This window comes from Odocoileus virginianus, chromosome 14 (assembly GCF_023699985.2).
Source record: "Odocoileus virginianus isolate 20LAN1187 ecotype Illinois chromosome 14, Ovbor_1.2, whole genome shotgun sequence".
NCBI lineage: Eukaryota > Metazoa > Chordata > Mammalia > Artiodactyla > Cervidae > Odocoileus > Odocoileus virginianus.
This window is the reverse complement of record NC_069687.1, coordinates 27,967,215-27,993,311: the sequence shown is the minus strand read 5'-3', so window position 1 is coordinate 27,993,311 and position 26,097 is coordinate 27,967,215. Positions and strand designations below refer to the sequence as shown.

Here is a 26,097-nt window from a genome sequence, read left to right as displayed (position 1 = left end):
AGATATTAATATAGCAATACACATACTTATATGTGCAAGAATACCACATATTCAAACACTGTGTAAACAGCATAGTTCAGTTCAGTCGGTCAGTTGTGTACCGACTCTTTGTGACCCCATGAATCGCAGCACACCAGGCCTCCCTATCCACCACCAACTTCCAGAGCTTACCCAAACTCAAGTCCATCGAGTCGGTGATGCCATCCAGCCATCTCATCCTCTGTCATCCCCTTCTCCTCCTGCCCCCAATCCCTCACAGCATCAGGGTCTTTTCCAATTAGTCAACTCTTCGCATTAGGTGGCCAAAGTATTGGCAGCTTCAGCATCAGTCCTTCCAGCAAACAGCATAAGCTAATACTAATTTAGAATTATTTTTGGTTTCTTCCCACTTCTGACTCTCACACATCACAAAAACATTTATTCAATCTTCAGTGGCCTTTTTACACCCAAGCCTGTGATTACAGCTACTTTTTTGAGTTTTCCAAACCATATCCCCTTCACTTCCATGTCAGTTATTTGGGTAACGTTTTGACTTGTTCCATTTTTAAATGATCTTTAAAAGTCTTGTTTACAAAGAAATCCAACACTTGTTACTGTGAGGTCAGAAGCCCAGGAATATTACTAGAGTTTTTTTTTAACCTTTCTTTAAAATATGATTTCCTTGGTTGACCTCTATAAAGCATCCAAAATCAGCACTGATGAAGGTCATTTGAGGCTAATGTGTGTTCCCTAAATAACACTTTGATGTTCAAAATAATTGTGAGATCTTTTCATGAGCATGAGAGAAGTTGTAAAGATATAAATATAAGACTCAAATATAAATTTCCTCATTTCTGATGGAAAGCTTTTCTTTTGGAGGTGGGGGGGGGGGATGCAGGGACCACGCTTTATATTTGACTTGGGCTCAATGAGGTAAATCCTATAGCTTCATTTCCCTCCCTGCCCCCCACCTGCCTTTCTTCCTCAGCAGAGCAGCCATGGTAGCAAGGTAGAGAGTTACACCTGGACTTCTCAGGTAGAGCTGGGGACTGCAGGGGACTCCACAAGGGTGAATCGAGAAGACCCAGAAACACGTGTCTCTTCCGCAGGACAGAAGGGTCCTGCCACATGAGCCAGGCTGGGAGGCCACTGGTCTTCTGTTCCATCTTCTTTCAAAAATAATTTTTGCAGTTGCACTGTGAAGCCTTTAAGAGTGGCAAGAGAGGGATTTCTCTGGTGGTCCAGGGGCTAAGACTCCACGCTCCCAATGCAAGGCGCCCAGGGTCAATCCCTGATCAGGGAATCAGCTTCCACATGCCACAAATACGAGTCCACATGCCGCTCTGGGCTCCCCTGATGGCTCAGTGGGTAAAGAGTACACCTGCGGTGCAGGAGATGCAGGTTCGACCCCTGGGTCGGGAAGATCTCCTGGAGGAGGAAATGGCAACCCACTCCAGTATTCTAGCTGGGAAATCCCATGGACAGAGGAGCCTGGCAGGCTAAGTCTATGGGGTTGCAAAGAGTTGGACACGACTAACAGCCTAAGCATGCATGTCGCCATTAAAGATCCCTCATACTACAACTAAGATCCGGCATAACCAAATAAACAAATAAAACAAACATTAAAAAAAAAAAAAGTGTGGCAGGAGAGTAATCTGCAGCCGGACGATGCCTGGGCAGCTGTGTGGTCACGACTCCTCCCAGACGCCCTTGAAGCTTTTGAAGCAGGTCAGACCCTTAGGGGCCCCAGCAGCAAGACACTAAGCTCAGCTCAGCTCTAGCACTGCCAAAGGCAAAGGGAGCCAGAGAAGCTGGCATGTAAGAGAGAATTTTCTAGAACATTCTGAAGAAAGGCCTAAATGCCTTGGGAGCATAAGTCGGCCGCTACAGGTTACCTATGTCAGTGACTGGAGTGGAAGGAACAAGGGGCAATGCTGTAAGCTGTACAAGGTGTTGGTGCAACCCACAAATTTCAGTTCAAAAAGGATGGGTGAAGGAAGAGGAAAAAAAGAGGATAACAATGATAAATCCATACCGGCAGTGTGATACTGTGACTTAGAGTAAAAAATATTTAGTCTTTGCCCACTGTTCCCGGCATAGCACTCCTAAAACCCTTGAAATTTCCTACATGAGAGTCAAAGGGGAATCTTAAATGTTCTATTCAGTCCTGGAAATAGTTTCAGAGCAATCAAAGTAAAATGCGTATCTTTTTAACAAGTCTCTTCCTTTTCAAAAATTTTATTATGTCTTTATTTTTGGCTGTGCTGCATGTTTGCTGCTGTGTGGGCTGTCCTCTAGTTGCAGCAAGCAGAGGCGACTCTCTAGATGTGGGCCACGGGCTCCTCATTGCGGTGGCTTCTCTTGTTGCGGAGCCCGGGCTTAGTAGTTGTGACCTGCAGGCTAAGTTGCCCCATAGCTTATGGGATCTTCCCAGATCAGTGACCAAACCCATGTCTCCTTTATTGACAGGAGGATTCTTAACCACTGGGCCAGCAGGGAAGCTCCTCGCAAGTCCCTTTCAATCACATCTGAGTTGATAATAACGTGGTGACTTCTGGAAAGTCCTTAAGGATGAATGCTGGTTGCAGGGGTGGGGGCGTGTGGCAGGCATGATTAAAAGGTTGGAACTGTCCATCCCACCCCACCCCCTTGACCTCTGGGGAAGGGAGAGGCATTGGAAACTGAGTTCAATCACCAATGGCCAATGATTTCATCAATCGTGCCTATGTAATGAAGCCTCCCCCAAAAAACCCCAAATGGATGGGATCACAGAGCTTCAGGGTTGGTGAACACCTGGAGATGCCATGCCCCTTTCCCAAATCTTGCATGCGTGCTATGCATATCCCCAAGTTGTGTCCTTTTTATAACAAACCAGTAATCCAGTTAGTAAACTTTCTTGAGCTCCATGAGATGCTCTAGCAAATTAAACCTGATTCATTAACCCTATTAATTAATAGGAGTGGTCGTGGAAACCTATTTACAGTCGGTCAGAAACACAGGTGAAACTTGGACTTCTGACTGGCATCTGAAGCGCGGGTAGTGGGGGCGGGGGACAGTCTTAGTGGCCTGAGCCCTTAACTTGTGAGATCTGACGCCACCTCCCGGGAGACGGCCTGAGAACGGCATTGAACTGGAGGACACCCAGCTGGTGGTCCCCCACCACACACACACACACTGTTGGTGACCCAGAAGTGAAGAAGTGTTCAGAGACTACTCTGTATAACGTAGTTAAAAGCAACGGAGCTTTTCTTTACGAGGAGGACAGAGTAACCCTGACAGAGGAAAGAGCAAACCCTGGGGGTAGGAACTCAGGGTTAGCTGGAGAGAGTGTTGCTGGAATTTGGCTGATTCAGAAAACCTACCTCCAGGGCAGCTGACCAAGCCTAGATTCTCTCCAGTAGACTTGGACAGGTTTGTCCCAAAGTAATACACTGGAAGGACTGAAGCTCCAATACTCTGGCCACCTGATGCGAAGAGCCAGCTCATTAGAAAAGGCCCTGATGCTGGGAAACGCTGGGGGCAGAAGGAGAAGAGGGTGACAGAGGACGAGATGGTTGGATGGCATAACTGACTGAATGGACATGAGTTTGAGCAAACTCAGGGAGATGGTGAAGGACAGAGAAGCCTGGCGTGCTGCAGTCCATAGGATCACAGAGTCGGAAATGAATGAGCAACTGAACAACAATACCTGGTATGCTGCAGTCCATGGGGTCAAAAAGAGTTGAAAACGAGTCAACAATGACAACAAAACAGACTCGGCACTTTCAATAGTTTGTAACAAGAAAGACAGGGATTTGTCTCCTTCTCCTTGATTTTTCTCAATTCAGAAAACTGACCTTTAACCCAAGCCTAGTTTTATAACTGAGGAAACAACTCAGGGAAGTTGAGAGGTAACAGTTGACAAAGCACATCCTGAAAGGAGAAGCAGCAAACCCAGCTCCAGGGGCCTGGGAGCTAACTGCATAAACGGCTTTCACATGGCCGGCATGGAGATGAACTCTTCCTGTGCATTACCTCTATCGTTATCATCAACCTAGGAGGGATCAACATACGCTATCCCCACTTTACAGTTGAGAAAACTAAGGCAGAGAAACTAATGCTCCCCAGAGTCATTTAGCAAGAATGCGGGCCAGCTGGGTTTAGAACGGCACTCCTCTGACAAGGTGCATTTGTAGAGTCAGAACTGAGGAGGTGATGTAACACCTCATCCTACTTATGTACTTCTGGGTACGTCACTGAGCTATGAGCCTTAGTTTTCAAATCTACAAAATGAGCATGACACAGCTTTCTGGAAGGGAAACCTTTTTTGTCAAAGCTGCCAGGACAAAGCCTGACAAACAGCAGGCACTCAATAAATGCACCATCCCCTGCGTCTCCATTCCTCATCTTCCTGAACCTAAGTCTTACAGGTGAGGTATAGCAATTTATCAGCCTCCAGCTGATTTGCATATGGGAGAAAATGTAACACACAGAGAAAGAAACACTAATTACTGACATTCATCTTATCACATGCAGACCTAGATCAATCTACTTTGTTTCTGTTCATGAAAGAAAGGGTTCTTCTTACCCATCCTAAACCAACTTTAAGCTGTGATTTAGTGGACCCAAAGGTTTTTGATTTTATAAAGAACACCTTATACTCTGGTCCTTGTGCTAAATGGACTCACGAAGGGCCATCATCACAGGAGCAGCGCCCATCAGCAAACGCCCTCTGCAAGCAGCTGAGCCTGACTTGGAGATCTCCTCTCCCACGGATGAGGCCTGGGACTCTGGCTCCAAAAACCGCAAAACTTGTAACTCACGCGCCCAACCCAACCCCAGCACCTCGTATGCCCGCATAAAATGCTGCTCCAAAGCTTAAAGTTGGTGAAGGGAGATGGCCAAGAGTGGCTGTGCGTTGGCCCATGTATTCCCCCAGCTGTCTGCACGTGGGGCCAAGGTTGGAGCCTGGGTTAGAATCTACCGTCTGCATCCTATTAGGCCCTTTTATGAGCTCAGAGCGTGACTATCTGGTTTGCATTTGCAACACATAGGGAAGCAATAAGGGACGGCAGAGAGGCTTTCTAAGGGGCACCTCGTGGAGGTTAGTTTTACCAGAGAGCACCTATGAGTGACCAGGCAGACTGATCTGGAGAGGGCTGGTTGAATGAAACCCTGGGAAGAGAGTCAAGAGTACCAAGTTCTGGCACTGTCCATACCATCTGTGCTCTAGAACAAAGCACTGAACCACTCAGCCTGAGCTTCACCTAAAAAGATGAAACTGAGTAAGATATACTCTGAGATTCCTTTTAGTTTGAAAATTCTGTTAATTTCAGCTTTTGATGAACCCCCCTTTGAGAAACATTATGAACTCTGAAAATGTATTAATGCAAATACCTAGCATAATGAGTTGCCTATTAGTACCTGGTCGTTGTTACTTCATAAAAAAATGAACCAGTGCTGATCAAGATAAACCTAAAGGGTATTTAAAAAAAAAAATACCAGTCATAGATATATTATACCAACATATATACCACATGGGGCTTCCCAGGTGGCACTAGTGGTAAAGAACCTGACTGCCAATGCAGGAGTAAGAGACGCAGGTTTGATCCCTGGGTCAGGAAGATCCTCTGGACTGGAAATGGCAACCCACTCCAGTATTCTTGCATGGAAAATCTCATGGACAGAAGAGCCTAGTAGCTTTACAGTCTCTAGGACTGCAAAGAGTTGAACACAAGTGAGCAAACAGATGCACACAAATATACTACATACCTACATGCATACCTGTATGTATGTTATTATCTTACTTCAAGAGTTGCCAACTGTTGTTACCACTATATGTACTGGACATTAGAAGGGAGAAGGCACGATAGAGTGTACTAGACATTACAGGGAGAAGGCAGGATAACCTAGTCCCCTGTCCCTCACCATCTAATAGAAAAGACAGAAGAGACACAAGAATAAGATGACAGCTCTTGAACAGGACAGGATATGATTCAAATTCAGATGTGCTCAAGTAAGTGCAACTGGTATTTTAGAGCCAGAAATGACAATCATGATTTTATATGAGAAAAAGGTGGACATATGGATGATGTCAGTCAGGGATCCCAGCAGAAAACCGAAGAGACACTCAAAAGGGTTGAACTCAAGAAAGTTATATACAGGGAATATCTGCAGGAGGATGAAGCACCTAGAAGCTGGCAACAGCTGGGAAACTATTACCACCTACAGGTCTGAGGGGCAAGGGGAGGAAATAGTGTGAGCTGGAGGCACGAGAGCAAGCTGTCCATAAAAGTTCAGAAGAAATAAGCATTGTCAGGACCTTGACAAGGCTGAGGGGAGAGCAGTGAGGAGGATAAATACCCCAGCACTCTTTCCTCCTGCCTTTTCATCCCCTGCCTGTACCTGTTGGCTGAACCCAACCAGAAACAGGATAATGCAGCCTAGATGTTATAATTCTGGACTCTTGGTCCAAAGGAAGGCAGAAAATGAACTGAGGGAGGAAGGAGAACATGCACACACACACATATGCCCACATGCACAGACACTGGAGATGTATTAAAAGTGAAAGTGAACATGTTAGTTGCTCAGTTGTGTCCAACTCTGTGTGACCCCATGGGCTGTAGCCTGCAGGCTCCTCTGTCTATGGGGATTCTCCAGGCAAGAATACTGAAGTGGGTTGCCATGCCCTTCTTCAGAGGATCTTCCCGACCCAGGGGTCAAACCTGGGTCTCCTGCATTGCAGTAAGATTCTTTACCATCTGAGCCACCACTTTTCCCAGATACATCTCTAACGTGAGAAAAAGAAAAAAGTCCAGAAAAAAAAAGATTTATCCTATCAAAGGATCTCATCATAGGATTAATCTAATTTTTTTAATTTATTTTTTAAATCTTTTTTAGCCATGCCACATGGCATGTGCAATCTTAGTTCTCTGACCAGGGATCAAACCGCAATCCCTGCACTGGCAGTGCCAAGTCTCAACCACTAGACCCCCAGGGCAGTCCCCTAATCTAAACAAAGTCTTCTAACAAATCCCAGGTAAATGTATACAAACAGAAACTTTTTAAATTGCAAGTAGTTTCTACAAAATGCTCATATTGACATGAGATGTGTTTGTTTACTTTGGGTCTAACAAGGAAGTAAAGGCATCCACTGACCAGACAAAATTGTCTACATTTTTCCTTAACCCTCTACCCTCACCCACCCCCAATTTCCAAAGATAAACTCCCAAGTTTGCACACGAACACATTTTTCCATTTATATTTTCTATCAGTTGGCAATTAAAACAAGAATCCCAGAGGTCAGCCAAAAGTCTTAAAAAACAAATGAAAGAGTCGGATACATTATCTCTGGATTCAAAAGCGAAAAACGACATGTTATAAGAAACCACCTGGAAAACGGCACTTGGCAGGCGCCATTTCAGAGATCCACAGTTTAAACGTCAACTCCCTGCCAACTAATACTTAGCCTTTACCAGAGACCCTCGGAGAAAGTTCTGGAAGTGTGGAGTATTGAAGTCTCTGTAACGCCATCTGCTTTTGTGCAGAGTTCCAGTGATGCTAACGGGAACCTGGCGCTGGGGTGAGGATCGGGACTGCTCCTCAGGGTGGCAGAGGGGTGAGTCAGTCATGTGTGAAGGGATGGCAGAGGAAGAGGAGAAGGGTTAAAAGATGCCTCATGGTCACTTCCCAATTAGGGACCGCATGTCTGAGATTTCTCAGGACAAACTCAGTCTCAGATATCCTAGACCATACTACTCACATGTCCAATCCTGGGGAAACAAGTTACACAAATCATGGTGCTTTAACCTGATAGGGAAATATGCTGCTGTTAAAATTAATGAGTCAGTAATGACATGAAAAATCCTTGCATTTATTCACTCACAGTAACAGCTGAATCCCTATTGTATACTACAGATGGTGTAAGGGTGTTCCGGCTGTAATGATGAATTATATAGCATGAAGCATACATGTTATATAGCACAGAACCAGACTGCCAATGTCTGAATCTCTGCTTCACTCCTGAAAAGCTGGACAACCTTGAGCAATTTCCCTAAAATACCATGTGCCTCACGTCATCTCCACTGTAAAACAGGAATAATAATGGTACCCTCTCCACAGGATCACTGTGAGGTTAAGTTCATAGTGTAAAGCTTGTAATAGTGCCTGGCACAATATGAGGTGCCCATCCTTACAGTCTTGGTTTGGTGAGGGATGCAGATACAAACAGGAACATGATGCTATAATGCTAAGGGCAATCAAAGCCTTCCCTTCGGGCTAACATTGAACTGGGAATGGAAGAGATCAGGAGGGTCTCCCGTTCAGAAAGAGAGAAGAGCATCATTGCACTTGAGTCAGACTGGAGAAAACTGGAACAGTCTATCTACTTTTTCCTGCATTCCACTGAGCACTTCCGGAGTTTATTTCATCTTACAAGCTTCCCCAAGTCTGGGATGCACAAAAGACAAAGGGTGGAAGACAGAGGAAATGATACCAAGTGTGCAAACAGGCCTGCCAGTCCCAACCACTGCAGCGGTGAGTGGTAACAAGTGCTTGGCTTGTCACAGGCTGCAGTACGTGGGGTGTCCTCGTGACCTCACCGTTTTAAGAACAGTCTTCATTTCTGGGACAGCCCCAAGAAGTTCTCTGGTTGGGACTGGCTAGCAATCTCCAAAGCAAAGGAATCCTCTTTTCCCCTCCAACTGTCTCATTGGTTATTCTTTCCTTTGAAGTTGGAAGAAAGAATAAAATTACTTTCATCTGCCTGGAAATCACCAGAGTAGAGAAGAATCCTCCCTGGAATCAGAATGAGGGATCAGGCAGCTCAGATCTTCCGTAAGGTGAGCCCAGGGTGCGCTTAACTCCTTTTGGAAATGAGACGGCGTGTAGATCAACATCCACCTGTGTCGGCTTGGCAGCAAATGATACCAAACCCCAATTCCAAACGGCTTGAACAAGGAGGAAATTCATCATCTCACAGGTTGGGAAGAATGGAGAAATAACGGTGCATCTTGAGGACACTCAGGGATCTGCTCTCTAAGGCTGGTGGCAAGATGTCTACAGTAGTTCTAGACAGCAACGTGCCAAGAAAGCAAAAGGTTCGTTTGTGTGTCTTTTTTTTTGGTAATGAGCACACTTCCCCCAAAAAGCTCCGCAAAAGACATTCCTTCACACCTCATTGCCCAGACCTGGATCACACACTCTTTCCTGTACACATCCTTGGGGTGTGGGATGGAGGTACCACAAATGAAGTGAACGAATCATCTCACATAACGGATGCTACCAGGTCCATGTGACCACTGAGCCTGCAACAGGCTTCTGGCCAGGACCAAAGGAAGAAATGAATATGAATGTATTTCAGGAGTTAGCATGCTCTACGGTTATTCTCACAGATAGAACTCTGGTAAGCCACAGCTTCAAACCCATTCAGAAATGCTTCTGCCTGATACTCCACACATACCGAGAAGAATCACTGACCTGATGGAGAAGATGCTAACATAACTGGTATAAATGCCCAAGAACCACTCTATCCAGGGCCTGGACATCTTTAATGATCACTGCTGAGCTGACAGTACATCGTGGCCTATTAGTATTCTGTCTCAAGGGGGCACCCGCAGCAGAAGTGTTAAAAACAGAAGAACTGAGAGAAGGGAGAGGCACTTGCCAGTAAATCATGATGGACTGAAATGAGAGAAAAGTTTTTTACACTGGGCGGGGCAGGACAGGTTCACTAAACTCTTAAAAAGAAGAAACAATGCAACAAAATTTTGGAAGTTGTAAAGTGGTCTAACCCATGGTAACTGACTTAGCAGAGGGAAGAAAGCTGAAGCCTAGTACAGCAGGATGGGAAGCCTGGAAGCTGAGCTCCAGGGTCTCTGGAATTTGGGACACCAGGCACTGAGGGGGTCAGGGGCCCTAAAGCAGGAGAGTTGGCTGTGAGTCTGTGCCAGAAGCTGTCAGACCCTGGGTCTCCCCTCTCAGTCCTGGCTTCAAAGTGACTGCCTGCATTCTGCAACCTATTTGCTCTGCTGAATTCAGAGTCACAGTGGACTCAGAGACACTTCAGTGTAGCTGAGAAGGGGCATGCTTAGAAACAGGGAAATGGGAGAAGGTTCCATACCAAATGCTGGCTTCCTGGTCTCCATCTGAGTCTGGCTCATAGAATGCAGCAGCCACCAATCCCCCTCAGCATTGGGATTTCTCTTCAGCTTCCTTTGAGAGAAAGACCTTCCACCCACAGGTGGGAATCCTCCAATAAAATCCCTGAGCAGGATAATCCTACAGCTGGCCGCACATGTGACTCAACTGGGGTGCTCTTTGTAATCACTACTACCTGACCCCTAGCAAGATCCAACATCATTCAAATACTTGGGCAACTTAAATGGAAAGTTTATTGCATGCCAGGAATTGTTCCAGGTTCTAAAACACTGTACTAGGTGTTCCTTCTTGGAAAGGTGGAACTGATCCTGGGTGTCAGCTCCATCCAGGCGTGCAGACCTTCCAGTTAACTTCTCAGCAGTCAGTTCCAGGACCCTCAGACATTTGAGAAAAGCCTGTAACATGCAAAAGATTTCAAAACAAACACTAAGAGGAAATCAGAGGAAAACAAACAGCACAGGGGGCGGAGGGACACTCCAAAGAAACTGCCACTGTGATCCTTGATGAGAGTTGAGGGTTGAAAAGCTTTTCATCTATGAAAGGAGAACAGGAGGTTATAAAAAGAAAATCTGGGAGATTTTTAAAGAGCTCTTGGAAAAAAAAAATAAAGAGCTCTTGGAAATAAGGAATTTGATGACAGACATGGAAATTCAATACATGGGTTGGAAGATAAAATGAGGAAATATGGAAGTAAAACTTTTTTTAAAAAAGGAGCAAACATAGGGAAAAAGTAAGAAAATTAGAGATTCAATGTATGAGGCCCCCATTTCAACTTAATATGTGTTCCAGAAGGGAACAGAAATCACTTTTTTAAATATTCCATAAAACAGTTCAGAACTCAAGGACATGATTTTCAGATTGAGAAGGTCCACTGAAAGCCAAGTAAATTGATGAAAAAAAAAGACACAGCAAGGTGAACTGAATGAGATTTCATTATAGACAGAAAGGACATTACAAAGACAAGAAAATCTTTCAGAGAAGGGGAAATGATTATATTCAAAGCATCAGGAGTTAGAATGACAGACATCTCAATGGCAATACTGAACCGAGAAGAACAAAGCTTTCCAAATTCAGGAACGGACTTCCAACACAGAGTTCATACCCCTATTAATCTAACTTTGAAGATCTCAAAAAACTTATTTCCCAGGCAGTCTTTCTCAGAACTACTAGAAGATGTTACGAGCAAGAGAGCAGAAGCAAAGAAGGAAGAGGTGGGTCTAAAAAAACAAGGGATGTCACATGAAGAGTAAAATGAATCCCTGATGTGATAAGGAATTCCAGGATGACAACTGTGCCTCTGGCCCTGGCAGCAACTCCAGAGTGAAGGAGGCCAGAAGGCTCAGCCAGAGGGATGGACCAGGTGGAACAAACAGGACACGCCTGCTAGAAACATGGGCAAAGTTGAAGCTCTTGTCTGTGGGGCACGAAGCTGAGGCTGGTGAGGGGTGGGTCAAATAACTGCTGTTTCTATGTACAAGCCTTTTAGAAATGTATGACTTTCCAATTATGTCTATGAACAGCTTTGATAAGGAAAGAAGGGACGCTCAGGCAATGAATCAGATTCCAGAATGAAAACCCAGGCAGAGATCAGGAGAACCTGCTTCTCTAAGCAGCAAAGGTATCTGGTGAAACCTCTGAGAGACAGAGAAGGAAGAGTTGATGCTAAAGGCAGCAAAGGCTGAGCACCTGGCAAAGCAGGCGAGACAAGAACTTGATGACCCAGGAAACAGGCAGGAATGGGGTCCCTCTTCCCCGTCAAGGAAACAAGTACTGAGTATGACCTGCTTGAATTACTGAGATTAGCAGGGATAGGGGATTAAAGGGAGCTGTGTGTGCCAAGCATGTGGTTGGGCATCTTACAGAATAAAGAAGGCAAGCAGAAAGGTGGTTTGGGGACACCCTGCTGCTCTTCAGGCAGGCTGTCTTCCTTCCCCCATGGGTTAGAAGAGGTTGACTCTATCTCCGCAGACAATTACGCTCAGCTGCACCAGCTCACAGAGATCAAGGCTGAAAGGGCATGGGCAAGCCTGAAACCCTGGGTCCACACTGGTTTCCCCATCACTTTACCTGGTGCATCCTATTTCTGCTGCTTCTCGGTGTAGCACTCTCTGAGGACTCTTTTTTTTAGAGTCTGGCACAGGCCTGGTTTCCTAAAGCTCACCTACCTGTGGGTCCCAGAGGCAGAACAAGAGGGACAATGGGTTTGACCAGCAGCCCTGAAAGCAATTAACTGTAGGTGGGCCTTGTTAACTTTGTTAACACCTCAGTAAAAGAAGTGCTGTGGCCTTCTACAGGTTAGTGAGATTAACCACCAGATTAGCATATGGTGGTAGGGAAAATCCCTTGTGGGTCTTTCCATGTGGCTCAGTGGTAAAGAATCCACCAGCCAATGTAGGAGACACGGGTTCGATCCCTGGGTCAGAAAATCCCCTGGAGTAGGAAATGGCAACCTGCTCCAGTATTCCTGCCTGGAAAATTCTATGGACAGAGGAGCCTGGTAGTCCATGGGGTCGAAAAGAGTCGGACACAACTGAGCAAATAAGCACAAACACAGATCCCCTTGTACCTTTTCAATTCATTTGCAAAGTCAACGTACAGTTGCAAAACAGTGAGTGAGTGAGTGAGTGAAGTCGCTCAGTTGTGTCTGACTCTTTGCGACCTCATGGACTGTAGCCTACCATGCTCCTCCAGTATAGGAATGCAAAGGCTAAAGGCTGAAAGTACTGTATTTTATGTGTATTTAAAGATACTTCTCTGTTAGAGTTTATGCCATCCCCCTTACGATATATAACTCAGCCTGACCTATTTTTATGAAAAGCATTTACTATTTACATTCACAGAAATCTACTCTCCCAGAAGTGGTTCCCAGGGTGACAGCTGTAGTTTCCTCCTCTTTACCAACCCCCCCATCTCATCAGACAAAATTTGACTTAATTTCACTCCTACTGTTTACAAACTGCTTACAAGAGAGCTGCAATAGGACAGAAAATGTCCTTCTCTTTCCCCAAAGCCCTCATCTTTAAAACCTTTGATTTGTGGATGCGACAATCAAAACATTTTGTGAATTAGGGGTGGGTGGGGGAGTTGTCCAAACAGGCTGTTTAGTAGTTCAGGGCGAAGATCTATCCCCAAAGGCGATTAGGAGCACTTGAGGGATCATAAATAGTTCCCGCTGGCAGGAGCGGCAGCTATGCTGTAGCCAGGCTCCCTCCCTGCTGGCCGTAGCGAGCAGCAGGGGGATGAGGGCAGCGTTAACAGATGCCTGTTTGCTGGACACCCTCTCCCGCTTCCTGGACTTCAACAGCACTGCTTTTCCGCGTGACTGTCAGGACCTTGGCTCTGGAGACCCCCGGACTTGTCCCTCTCTCCCCTCCACTCCGCCGCTCACACACACACACATATACACACACTCAGGGCGCCTCCTTCCGTCTAGCAATTGACAAACCAGTACCTCGTCGGGTACTCCTCCCAAGAAGCACAAACCATCCGTAAACACGCAAAGCCCCCAAATGAAAAACAAGACACCCAAGGGGTCTGCGAGATGAGCGCCGCGGGCGTTCGGCGGCGGTGGGTGTTTCTCCGAGGAGGCTGGGGCTCAATTTCCACACCCCCGCAAGCAGCCTCAGTCGGCACCCCAAAGCCGGATCGGATGGGGGACGGATCTGAGGTTTTTGTCTGCCAAAGCAGATTCCTACCTCCAGTTCTGAAGTCACCTTCGGGGGGCGGGGGGGGGGTCTCCTCTCGACGTCTTCGGCGGAGGTTCGGTCGGGAGCAGCCGGCCCCGGGTAATCCTCGCTCCCGGGCGGGGCTCGCACGCCCCGGGGCCGAGCCGGAGCCTAATCACCTGCTGGGCGCGGGCGGGGCGGGGCGGGGCCGCTCAGCGCGCGCGCCCCGCCCGGGAAGCCGGCCCCCTGCGCGCCCCGCGACGGCCCTTCCGGAGCACGGTTGCCGCGGGGAGCCCCGAGCGCCCCGCTCAGAGCGCGGCAGGTCTGCGGGAGGACTCCCCCTCCGCCAGCCTAGCTTGGGAGGTTTTGAAAAGGACTGTAATGGAATCCCGGCTCGCCTCGTCACTCCCCTGGCTCACTTGTCAAAACTCCACGGCATTCCAGAACCCCTTCCCCGGTCACTCCCCCCACCCCCACCCCCTTCGCAGTCGGAAAAGGAAACCGCCCCGGGGAGATTTCGGGGAGTTTGGGGTTTCTGATGCGGACACCTTTTGTTTCTGTCAACTTGTTCCGGAGCTTCCGGCGGTAACTGGGAGCAGGTCTGAGAAGAAAAAAGCCCCACCCAGATAACCCTCGCCCGGTCAAAAGTTCTCCCTCCAGCCGCCGCGAGGAGCTCCAGCTCCCCGACATCAATTCATTTCATAACCGCTCCGTTTCATAATCGGCGGCACCATGGGTCCCTACTGGGGGTGGGGTGGAGTGAGGGGGAGCCCCACACCAGAATCACAACCATCGCACTGGGCAAGCTAGCAGGCAACTTTCCAGAAAGCTGCAGTGAGATTCTTTCTGCTGGAGAAACCAAATTCACCACTGCTGAATTACAATCGCCGGTGACTGCACGACTGAAGCATTTCCTTTATACCTTTTCGGGCTCCCGCGCCCCTCCCGTCTTCTGCGGGGTTCAGTCAACGAGCCATCCCCCGGAGAGGCATGAATGGGCTCGGGCCGCGCAGACGTCTCTCCAGCTGCAAGCTGATGAGGAAGCCCGACCCACGAGGCTGAATTGTTTACATCACACCCACTGAGGGCTTCCTGTCTTAAATTAATGGGAATACAAATAAGACAGGAAAAGAGTGTTTGCTTTTCTTAGAGCAAGGGTGGGGGCCTGCGGAGGGGGGTGGGGTCGCCCCACATTTCATTGCGTGAAGAGGTTGCTTTTCAAAACTTCAATTGTGTTCTATTCCTTTTTCCCACTTGGAACACTTGTTGAAAAGGAAAAGCATCGCTGTGCCAAACCTCAAACCATCAAGGATCTTCTGCTCAAAACACGTTTTCACCTGGCTTCGGAAGGGATCCAGGCTGGAGCTCCCAGGGGGAACGACAGATCTGGGGACCTCCTGTGGTGGAAAGGCACAAATCTCCCTACAGCCTGAAGCTGCGTGCCACACAGGCACACACTTCACCCCACCCCATGGGGTTCATGCCAGAATCTTGTCCCCAGTCCTGCTCCCCACCCCTGTGTCTCTAAGCTATGGTTTGCTTCCTGGGTATCCCACAGTTCTTCAATGGACAAATCTGGTAGAATTCAAAGCAATTAATTAAAAAGGAGCAGGCAAAAGCAAGCTTCAGTTCTCAGTATCATTATTGCCACTGGAAAGGGTAATGAGAGCCTGGGAGGGGCCAACCCATGTCCAGGCTCTCCTGGACATCTGCCCACTCTTGGAAGCAGCCCACAGAGCACATGGTAAGTACTGATCATAATCACCAGTCCCAGTTGCTTCCTTCAGGTTGGCACAACAGCAAACCCAGAGACAGACCTCCTTTGGAAATACTGGAAGGACACAAGACCCCAGGATAAAGTATATCTCAAGGAGGGATGGGCATTGCAGCCAGCAATGACAATGGAGGTTAAGAGAACAGTACATGTGCCCAGTAAGAACAAGCTTTCGCAAGCCAGTCCTCAAAATATTGCAATTCCTGGGTCAAAGCAAGTTAGGCTGATGATTTTAGGTAAAGCCAAGTGTATCAAAAGTCTCTAACAGAAAGTGACTGCCTTGCAATATATTCTAAGGGTTCCAGTGAATGTTAGCTCCTCCCCACTTCCCTTTTCCCTCTCTTCTGCCAGGAGGTGGTATTCTTGGTGGATTCATTAGCATACTTTTATGTGGCATCTCCATATCTGATAAATTTTATGGGAATTAGGTTCAAATTGAATAATCTTCTAATAATAATTTCAGAAGGGCTCCCTTTCTTCCTTCTGATTGCTTTCTCCACTTCCAGTTTTCTTCTAACTCTCTCTACTCCTTCCATCTGGTATGTAATTTATGATGTGCAAATCAATGCTGTTTAAAGGAAATCCATGATTTTAAGCATAATGCAAATAAATATTCCCTCTTCCCCCACCAACTCTGTGCCTAAGCTCAGTTTAGGGTGTGTATGTGCTGAGAATTAAAATTTGACCACATCTGTACAATATCTTAATTTCAGGAAAGCTTTTGAATGCATATGACATTCTCATCAGCAAGCCAGAAAGATACGATCTGGTCTGTCTTTTCCTCACCGGGTTTTACTGCAGACTGGAAAAGAGATCAATGGCTCAGAAAACAAAAGGGTGCTTAAAACATGGCCTCCAATTTTACCCTAGCTCTGGTTTAAATAATACTTAAAATTGCTTTGAGCACACCCAGAGTCTACAAATAATATTAATTGCAGTGGGAATTACTGATATGCTAGGAGAATCCAAATTGGCTTCAACACATGAAGGAAATGTTTCATGATAAAGTTTCAAGTTCAGTGTGACGGCTGATTACAGAAGTAGTATCCTGAGGGTGATGATCAAATGACAGGCATAAAAGGGGCTTAATATCTAGATTGGAGAAAAACTGACAAAGATGTGAGGATCACAGCAGATCATGTTATTTAAAAGGAATCTGTGTGTTGTACTGATAAGAAATAAGCAATACAACAGCGGGGTGAATTCGCTTGTTGGGAGTCTGACATGAAAGGAAAGTATATCCCCATGTCTCCCTCCCCAATGATAAAGAATTTGGCAGCAGACAGACCCTTAATAGGATGGTAGATCCAGTCTGAGGCCCCTTATTTTAAGGGCAAAGTGGAGACACTGGAAAGGGTCCAGAGGAAAACCAAAATGATTAAAGAGAGAGAAAATAGAACCTATGAGGGAAGGTTAAAGGATTTGGAGTTGTTTAGTCTAGAGTGAAAAAGTGACTAAAGGCAAACTTAACAGTCTTCCCCTCCCATTTGAAAGGTTATTATAAAGAGGACACCGACCAGCTGTTGTTCATCTCTACAGAAGACAGAAGAGGTAAGACTCAAAATGCAACATTAAAATGTGGGTCAGACTCAAAGAGGACATGCTTGATGCTAATGTTAACTGACTTGACATTGACATCACTGTGCAGTCTTCACCTCTCAGGCTCCATCCTAGAGATAGGCTTCCATGTTTAGGCAGAAGCCAGGCTGGAGAACTCCTTTCCTTTCCTTCTAGGGCTGCAGTAGTCCTCATCACCCCATTAATGTGGGGGGCAGGGGTCCTAAGATCCATGTTCCCTAAGTCAGAAACAGGGTGCTGTGAGACTACAAGTCTCTCTTCAAACATATTCGCACATCTCATCAGACCTTTGTTTATTGGGTCAGTCCAGTTCAGTCGCTCAGTCATGTCCGACTCTTTGCAACCCCATGGACTGCAGCACGCCAGGCCTCCCTGTCCATCACCAACTCCCAGAGCCTATGGTGATGCCATCCAACCATCTCATCCTCTGTCATCCCCTTCTTCTCCCAGCATCAGGGTATTTTCCAGTGAGTCAGCTCTTCGCATCAGGTGGCCAAAGTATTGGAGTTTCAGCTTCAGCATCAGTCCTTCCAATGAATATTCAGGACTGATTTCCTTTAGGATGGACTGGTTGGATCTCCTTGCAGTCCAAGGGACTCTCAAGAGTCTTCTCCAACACCACAGTTCAAAAGCATCAATTCTTTTGCACTCAGCTTTCTTTATAGTCCAACTCTCACATCCATATATGACTACTGAAAAAAACCATAGCTTTGACTAGATGGACCTTTGTTGGCAAAGTAATATCTCTTCTTTTTATATGCTGTGTAGGTTGGTCATAACTTTTCTTCCAAGGAGCAAGTGTCTTTTAATTTCATGGTGGCAGTCACCATCTGCAGTGATTTTGGAGCCCAAAAAAAGTCTGTCACTGTTTCCATTGTTTCCCCATCTATTTGCCATGAAGTGATGGGACCAGATTCCATGATCTTAGTTTTCTGTATGTTGAGGGGTGGCTCGTTGGTCTAAGGGTATGATTCTCACTTTGGGTGCGAGAGGCCCCGGATTCAAATCCCAGATGAGCCCAGGTTATCCTTTCCGGTTTATTGGGTGGGTATCTCTAAAAATACGCTCAACTTCTGACACTGGTAAGCATATTTTATAGATGCAGTCCTCTATATAGTTTCTATGTATAGGGTATCATTGTTGTTTTTGTTAAGTTGCTAAGTCATATCTGACTCTTTGCAACCCGCATGGACTGTAGCCCACCAGGCTCCTGTGTCCATGGGATTCTCCAGGCAAGAATACTGGAACGGGTTGCCATTTCCTTCTCCAGTCTTCCCCACTAGAGGGATCGAACCCGAGTCTCCTGCATTAACAGGTGCGATCTTTACCACTGAGTCACCAGGGAAGCCCCAGGACAGCATTTCCTTTTGTTTAATGAGCACACAAATATTAGTTGATGATGCTAATGATAATAATAGCTATGAATTAAACTCTTCCTACAATTATGTTGGGCATTGTGCTAGCTACTTTATGTAGGTTGCCTATCTCATTAATTTTTTCAGTATCCCTGTGAAGTAGATATAATTATTAGCCTTACTCTAACACAAGGAAACTGAGTTAAGTAACACAGTTAAGTAACACAATGAGGTTAAGTAACACAGCTGGTAAATGTTGGAGTCCCAATTCAAACCTATTTAATCTGACTCAAAAGGGTGTGCTTAACCACTAAACTACTGCCTCTCCTTGATTAGTTTTAGCTTTTGGGAGGGAGGAAACACTGCAAAAGAAAGCATTTATTCTTGTTGGTGCAAACTGATTAAAAACCAAGTCTTCCACACATGTACGTCACCTGGGAAATATAGTTGTTTTTTTCCCCAGCATATAGGAAGGGCTGACTTCGCCTTCTAATCAGAAGTATGCTTTGCAGTCTCCCACAAAGCTAAAAATCTAATCAAAATCTATCTATATTTTATTAATAAGAAACACCTATTCATCTATAGTCTAATTTTGCTCATAGTAGGTGTCTCATGACTGTTAAATGAATGAATACAAATGCATTATGACTTTGATGCTTTAAAGCAAATTGAGCTGGATTGTGTTTTTCCAGCATACTGGTGATCAAGGCTCTGGTGGGTCATTTCTATGGGCCTCTTATCAGATGTTCCCTAAGAGTCTTAAAATCCAACTGTTTCCTTTAATTCAGTATCCATGAGAAAGGCATATGTGAGTTACATTTTCCCAGCATCAAATGCTTTTAGATCAAGAATAGATTTTTAGTAGGGTTTACTGAGTGCTGTTGTATATCAGCAATAGATGATTCATAAGTGAAACAGACATCAAAATGATTTTTAGAAAGGCAAATGAACCACACACAAACAAAAAATTAAAAGCCTTGATCCAAATTACGGCAAAGGACAGATATTTTCCCATTAGGACAATTTATCCTGAGTTTATAAACAGAGAGGGGCATAATTACCCAAGTGTTTGTGAACAGATCTAAACCTTATGTAGTTATAAAAAGCTGGAGAGGGGAAGGAAGAGGAAATTCCCAGGAGAAGATCCCCAACCACATCCAGAGCCATCAGATCTCCATAAACTAAAAAGCCCAGCAGTGGTACCAAGTGGAGCACAAGAAGAAACCTCAGGATTTTAACACAAGCCACAGAAATAGCTTTGAATTGTCTTAAAACTAAACAGTGACAATTCTATCCAATAAACTTTCAGCCAACACATGGGCAGAGGGGTGACTTACTGGCATTCCAGATGTAGTTAATAGAAACATGATGCCTAGAATAAAAAAGGTACTCAGTAAATGATGGCTGAATGGATGGATGAGTGAATGAATGTCTGAACAGATGCTCAAGCTGCCTCTTTTCTTTTTGAATGAAAGATGTTGGAAAGATGTCTTAGATGCTTCAACCCCGAAGCCCCCACAAAGATTTTGAGCCATTTGAACAGATTCTTCAGGAACAGCTCTAGAGCCAGACGCTGGTTTCTGACCCAAAGATAACCAATTTATGATTTTGCATGAACACTGGAAGGGGGATTGCAATATCTGTGGAACATCTTTGCAGGCCTTGATTCAAAACTCCCATTATTTACCATATAGATTCTAAACTATTTGAAGTTCAACAGAATCAAATACTAAGTAGTCAGCATCTGTTGAGCACTTACTGGATGTTGGGTCTTGTTTCTAAGCCCTTCACATATTAACTCGTTAAATTCTTATTATAATCTTAAGAATGTGTGCTAAGTCACTTCAGTTGTGTCGGACTCTCTGTGACCCTATGAAATATAGCTCCTCAGGTTCTTCTGTCCATGGGATTGTCCAAGCAGGAATACTGAAGTGGGTTGCCATGCCCTCCCCTCAGGGGCTTAAGAATATGTACTATTATTATCAACCCATCAAAAACAAAACTGAGCCAAAAGATTACCTAATTAGCTCATGGGTCACACAACTAGTAAGCAGAGGAGCTGGAACTCAGATTCCACCTGGAACCAGCACCTGCTCTTAATTGCTGTCTGATGCTACCTGTCCAAATCTTAAATCTTGTTACTGCTCAACAAAGAAATCACTATCCAAATCAAAATATTTATCCATAAATATTCAAAGAGCATTCTAACCTCTGCAGGATGCGATCCTTGACTTCCCTAAGGCACCTCTCTCCTGCGTGCTCATATCACTTATTCTGCAATGAACACAACTGTGACTTGCCTCATAACACATCTCTCCAACTATTGGGTTGGCCAAAAAGTTTGTTCAAATTTTTTTGTACCATCTTATGGAAATACCCAAGCACATCCAATAAATCTTAAGCTTCTTGGAGTCAGGACTGTGTGTTGCAAGGCAGTCTGGGGATATAGAAGAATTGGGAAGATCTAGAACTAAAGTCCAAATCTCATAGTTATTACCCATGAGACTCTAGGTAATCATGTAACACTTCCTATTCTCATATTCAAGCTATAATGTTTAAGGGCTTGCTGAAAAGGGGAGATTAAATGAGACAATGTATATGAAGGATACAATATGGGATGATGCCTGATGTTGTAAGACAGTGATTTTCAACCACCAGCTATTTTGACCCCCAAGGGACATTTGGCAATGTATGGAGATATTTTTGATAGTCACAACTGTGGGGGGGGGGGTTGGGGCCCTATGGGCATCTAGTGGATAGAGACCAGCAGTACTGCTAAACATCCTACAAAGCATGGGGCAGGCCCCCACAATAAAGGATTATCCATCCAAAATATCAGTAGCAAGAGTGCCAAGGCTGAGACACTCTGCTACCAGCTATTAAAAATGTATCAAAAATAAAGGTTTCCATTCTCTTCCCTTTCCTTATTTTTCACAGTACTGTGCTACTTACTGGAGGTATTCAGTAAATCTTTGTTGAGTAAACCTTTGGATTAATGGGTAAGTGAGTATAGGAGTTCTAAGATACTTCACTGAAAACACTTGAGAGTGTGGTCTATTCATGGCAGAGGTTCTGGTTGGAGAAGGAAATGGCAACCCACTCCTGTATTCTTGCCTGGAGAATCTCCATGGACAGAGAAGCCTGGCGGGCTATAGCCCATGGGGTCACAAGAATTGGACACGACTTAGCAACTAAACCACCACAATTAACCTGGAACCAGAACCTTCAAATATCCATGCCCAATGAAAGGAATTCCGAAATAGACTCAATATAATACTGGAGTCTGAGCCCAATGAAAGTGATGTTAAATTTCGTCCTAGGAGAGCTGGAGAACTAAGACGAAGGCCAGCTCCTTCTCACTGGTGGCTTCCCAAGTGACTTAGCTATTAGTCTACAAATGCTCCTTCATTAATTCTGTTCTCCACCCTAAAGATACAGTATAACAGCCAGAAGACCATGGAAGAATTTATTCAGCTCTCTACCCTAGTCAATCACCCACCCCTGCAACAATCACACACTACCTAGAGCTCAATCCAGTGAACTTTCATTCAGAACATGGATTGAAAAACACAGTGGAAGAAAAAAGGACATGTGGTCATTACTTGAAACTTTCAACAGGTAAGATTGGTTGCAAGAACTGGAAACCCAAGAATAAAAGCCTACATTCTGGGATGCAGCATAAATCACATTAACACAAGCCAGAAATCCAAAAGATTCTTCTGTCTCCCATTCTGCAGACTGAGTGGCAACATCTACTTCTTAAGTTCTAAGAACTTAAGAATTCTTCATCTTTTATAGTCAGAATCCATGAATGATTTTTTTGTGTGACTGTATATGAGACAATCTAAAACTTAACTTGAATTTCTAGTCATGTTTAAGCTTAAGTACCTGAACTAAATTACTTGCCTGGAACTATAAGAGCAAGGTAGGTTCTTTCTTGCCTTGGGTGCCTGAACAATCTAGGCTGGGATTGTCCTTTGCACTCTTAACCACCTTCTGGATTCACCTTTAACCAATTCCTATTCACCTCTCCAGACATCACCTTCTGGGTTCCCACCCTGACCCTCCCCTGGAATACACTTGAGGCCATCTTTGCAGCTTCAGTAGCATCTCCACTGCTCATTCACTTGTCTGATTACCCTTATAGACTGTGGCCTTGTTTACTATTTTATTCCCAGAGCCTAGCACTGTTTCTGGCACATTCAGGTGCCCAATGAATAGTTGTTGAATGAATGAGTATAAAACATTCATCCCTAAAATCACTTATTGAGTGCCTACTATGAATCAGATATTGGTTTAGACTCTGGGAAAACCACTATTACTATCTTAGTACTAACAACAACAACAGTAAAAACTATTGTAGCTAATGTTTATTGGGCATTCACTGTGTACCAGGGATCATGCCAAGATTTTCTTTGTAGTCTCTTTTAATCCTCCCCCTCATACCCACATGGCAGATACTATTATTATTCCCACTGTACAAATGAAAAAAGATGCCAAGCCACTCCTATGGACCTTAATGTGAAAAAAATCTTTGACGTTTAAGTTCCTCCCGGTTTATTTACATGAGCTTAATTCTCATCAACTAAGAAGAGCTAACCTGTGAATTTACTCAGGAGTTTTGCTGATGTCTGTCTGTCTCTTGCCTGGAAAGTTCCTATCCATTCTTTATATCATCTGAGATTTATTTTAAAATATTTTGATATAGGCTATCAAGTGATGACAATCGTAATCTACACTCCAGAGGCCATCAGCTGACGTTTGAAGGGTACTTATCAGAGTGCACCCAGCAGCACACATCTGAAATATCACTACCTAAATTTGCAGCGGAAGGTTCTGCAGTTACTGAAATGGAGGTTAGAAATACTGTTTTCCATCTGTGGAATGAGATAAATTGGTTAGAAAGCTTCGTTAGAAAGGACAGACACCTCTGTCCTTGCCTGCTGAGCTGGAAGAATGCAGGGGGTACTGCTTCATCGGTGAGACTCCATGTGTGTGGGGTCCCCCCAGTTAATGGAGGATTCTGTCACTGGGTCTGATGATAAAGTCAGGTGATTCTAAAGTCAGAGGACTACTGCAGGCCCTTCAGAGTGAGCCTGCTACACGGGGCCCATAGGAGCACCTACATGAACAGCAGGGGAGATGCTGCCAAGCTTAATACAAGCAGGCAGTGGGACTACTTCGGCACTTTCTTGCTAATACCCGCTCTACCTGTGGCAGGAGGAAAGGACTTGCTCTCATGGTGACCTACCACCTGGCCCTGAGGCCTTAGTGTTCTCGGCCTTTCCTGATCATCAGAGGCTACTGATGTTTAACAAGAGCATCTGATGGTGTTGAGCCCAATTGCCTCAGGCATCACACACTTCCCTACCTTGGTCTCTTGGAGAAAACCAGTTCACCTTCCAACACTAACCTTCCAAAGCAGGGGACACAGATTTGATCCCTGGTCTGGGAAGATCCCACATGCCAAGGAACAATAAGCCCATGTGCCACAACTACTGAGCCCATGCGCCCTAGGGTCTGTGCTCTCATCAAGAGAAGCCACTGCAATGAGAAGCCTGCGCACTGCAGTGAAGAGTAGACCCCACTCACCGCAACTAGAGAAAGCCTGAGTGCAGCAACAAAGACCTAGTTGGGCCAATAAAAAACCATTAAAAAAAAAAAACCACCACTGCGATGGCTCTCTTGATAACTCATCTCCCCTGGGGAATGCTGAAGAATCCCCAAGTTGCCTGCATGTGGCAGAGATCCTTTTGATAGACCGCCAATCACCTAAGATAATCTGGACAAGTCTCTTCCTAAACCCTGAAAAAGTCTAATTTAGCAAACAACTTTACTTTAGGATATGCCTTATTGAGCAAAGGGCCACACCAGGTGCTAAGAAAACATGAGCAGCCTTGGGCCCAGTGAGCGTAGAGATGGCCATAGGACAAATAAAGCAATAGGCAGGAGCTTCCTGGTGGTCCAGTGGTCAAGAATCTGCCTTCCAATGCAGGGCACACGGGTTCAGTCCTGGTTGAGGAACTAAGCCCGCACACTGCAATAAAGATGCAGCGCAGCTAGAATTTTTTAAAAGAGAAAAGCAGCCGAGGAGCAACCCCACCTCCAAGGAGTGGCCGCTGCGTGGGAGGGCTGAGAGGAGCTATTCCACGTCCAAGGTCAGGAGGGGCGGCCGTGAGGAGATACCCCTCGTCCAAGGTAAGGAGCCGCGGCTGCGCTTTGCTGGAGCAGCCGTGAAGAGATACCCCACGTCCGAGGTAAGAGAAACCCAAGGAAGACGGTAGGTGTTGCGAGAGGGCATCAGAGGGCAGACACACTGAAACCATAATCACAGAAAACCAGCCAATCTGATCACAGGACCACAGCCTTGTCTAACTCAGTGAAACTAAGCCACGCCGTGTGGGGCCACCCAAGATGGTCAGGCCATGGTGGCGAGGTCTGACAGAGTGTGGTCCACTGGGAAGGGAATGGAAACCACTTCAGTACTCTTGCCTTGAGAACCCCATGAACAGTATGAGAAGGCAAAATGATAGGATACTGAAAGAGGAACTCCTCAGGTCGGTAGGTGCCCAATATGCTAATGGAGATCAGTGGAGAAATAACTCCAGAAAAAATGAAGGGATGGAGCCAAAGCAAAAACAATAGCCAGTTGTGAATGTGACTGGTGACAGAAGCAAGGTCCAATGCTGTAAAGAGCAATATTGCATAGGAACCTGGAATGTTAGGTCCATGAATCAAGGCAAATTGGAAGTGATCAAACAGGAGATGGCAAGAGGAAATGTTGACATTCTCGGAATCAGCGAACTAAAATGGACTGGAATGGGTGAATTTAACTCAGGTGACCATTTTACCTACTAGCGTGGGCAGGAATCCCTTAGAAGAAATGGAGTAGCCATCATGGTCAACAAGAGAGTCCGAAATGCAGTACTTGGATGCAATCTCAAAAATGACAGAATGATCTCTGTTCGTTTCCAAGGCAAACCATTCAATATCACGGTAATCCAAGCCTATGCCCCAACCAGTAACGCTGAAGAAGCTGAAGTTGAACGCTTCTATGAAGACCTACAAGACCTTTTAGAACTAACACCCAAAAAAAAATGTCCTTTTCATTATAGGGGACTGGAATGCAAACGTAGGAAGTCAAGAAACACCTGGAGTAATAGGCAAATTTGGCCTTGGAGTACGGAATGAAGCAGGGCAAAGTCTAATAGAGTTTTGCCAAGAGAATGCCCTGGTCATAGCAAACATCCTCTTCCAACAACACAAGAGAAGAGTCTACACATGGATACCACCAGATGGGCAACACTAAAATCAAATTGATTATATTCTTTGCAACCAAAGATGGAAAAGCTCTATACAGTCAGCAGAAACAAGACTGGGAACGGACTGTGGCTCAGATCATGAACTCCTTATTGCCAAATTCTGACTTAAAATGAACAAAGTGGGGAAAACCACTAGACCATTCAGTTATGACCTAAATCAAATCCCTTATGACTAGGAATGCAAAAAGGCAAAATGGTTGTCTGAGGAGGCCTTACAAATAGCTGTGAAAAGAAGAGAAGCGAAAAGCAAAGGAGAAAAAGAAAGATATTCCCATTTGAATACAGAG

The 26,097-nt window shown here is 45.3% G+C and overlaps 1 protein-coding gene and 1 long non-coding RNA gene across 7 annotated transcripts in view; one reads left to right on the top strand and one right to left on the bottom strand.

Annotated features, from left to right (window-relative positions):
• PDZD2 (PDZ domain containing 2) overlaps positions 1–26,097 on the bottom strand; it is a 395,186-nt gene that overhangs the window by 195,065 nt on the left and 174,024 nt on the right. The window contains exon 1 of one of the 6 annotated variants that reach the window (XM_070476537.1): positions 13,812–13,985. The exons of the other annotated variants lie outside the window; for them this stretch is intronic. The gene's annotated coding sequence lies outside the window, so the exon portion shown is untranslated. Of the gene's footprint in view, positions 1–13,811; positions 13,986–26,097 lie in introns of those variants that run through there. 6 annotated transcript variants of the gene reach the window in all.
• Positions 14,247–15,403, top strand: LOC110133278 (uncharacterized). The gene is made up of 2 exons (XR_002312743.2): positions 14,247–14,380; positions 15,056–15,403. It is a non-coding gene; the product is annotated as an uncharacterized lncRNA (long non-coding RNA).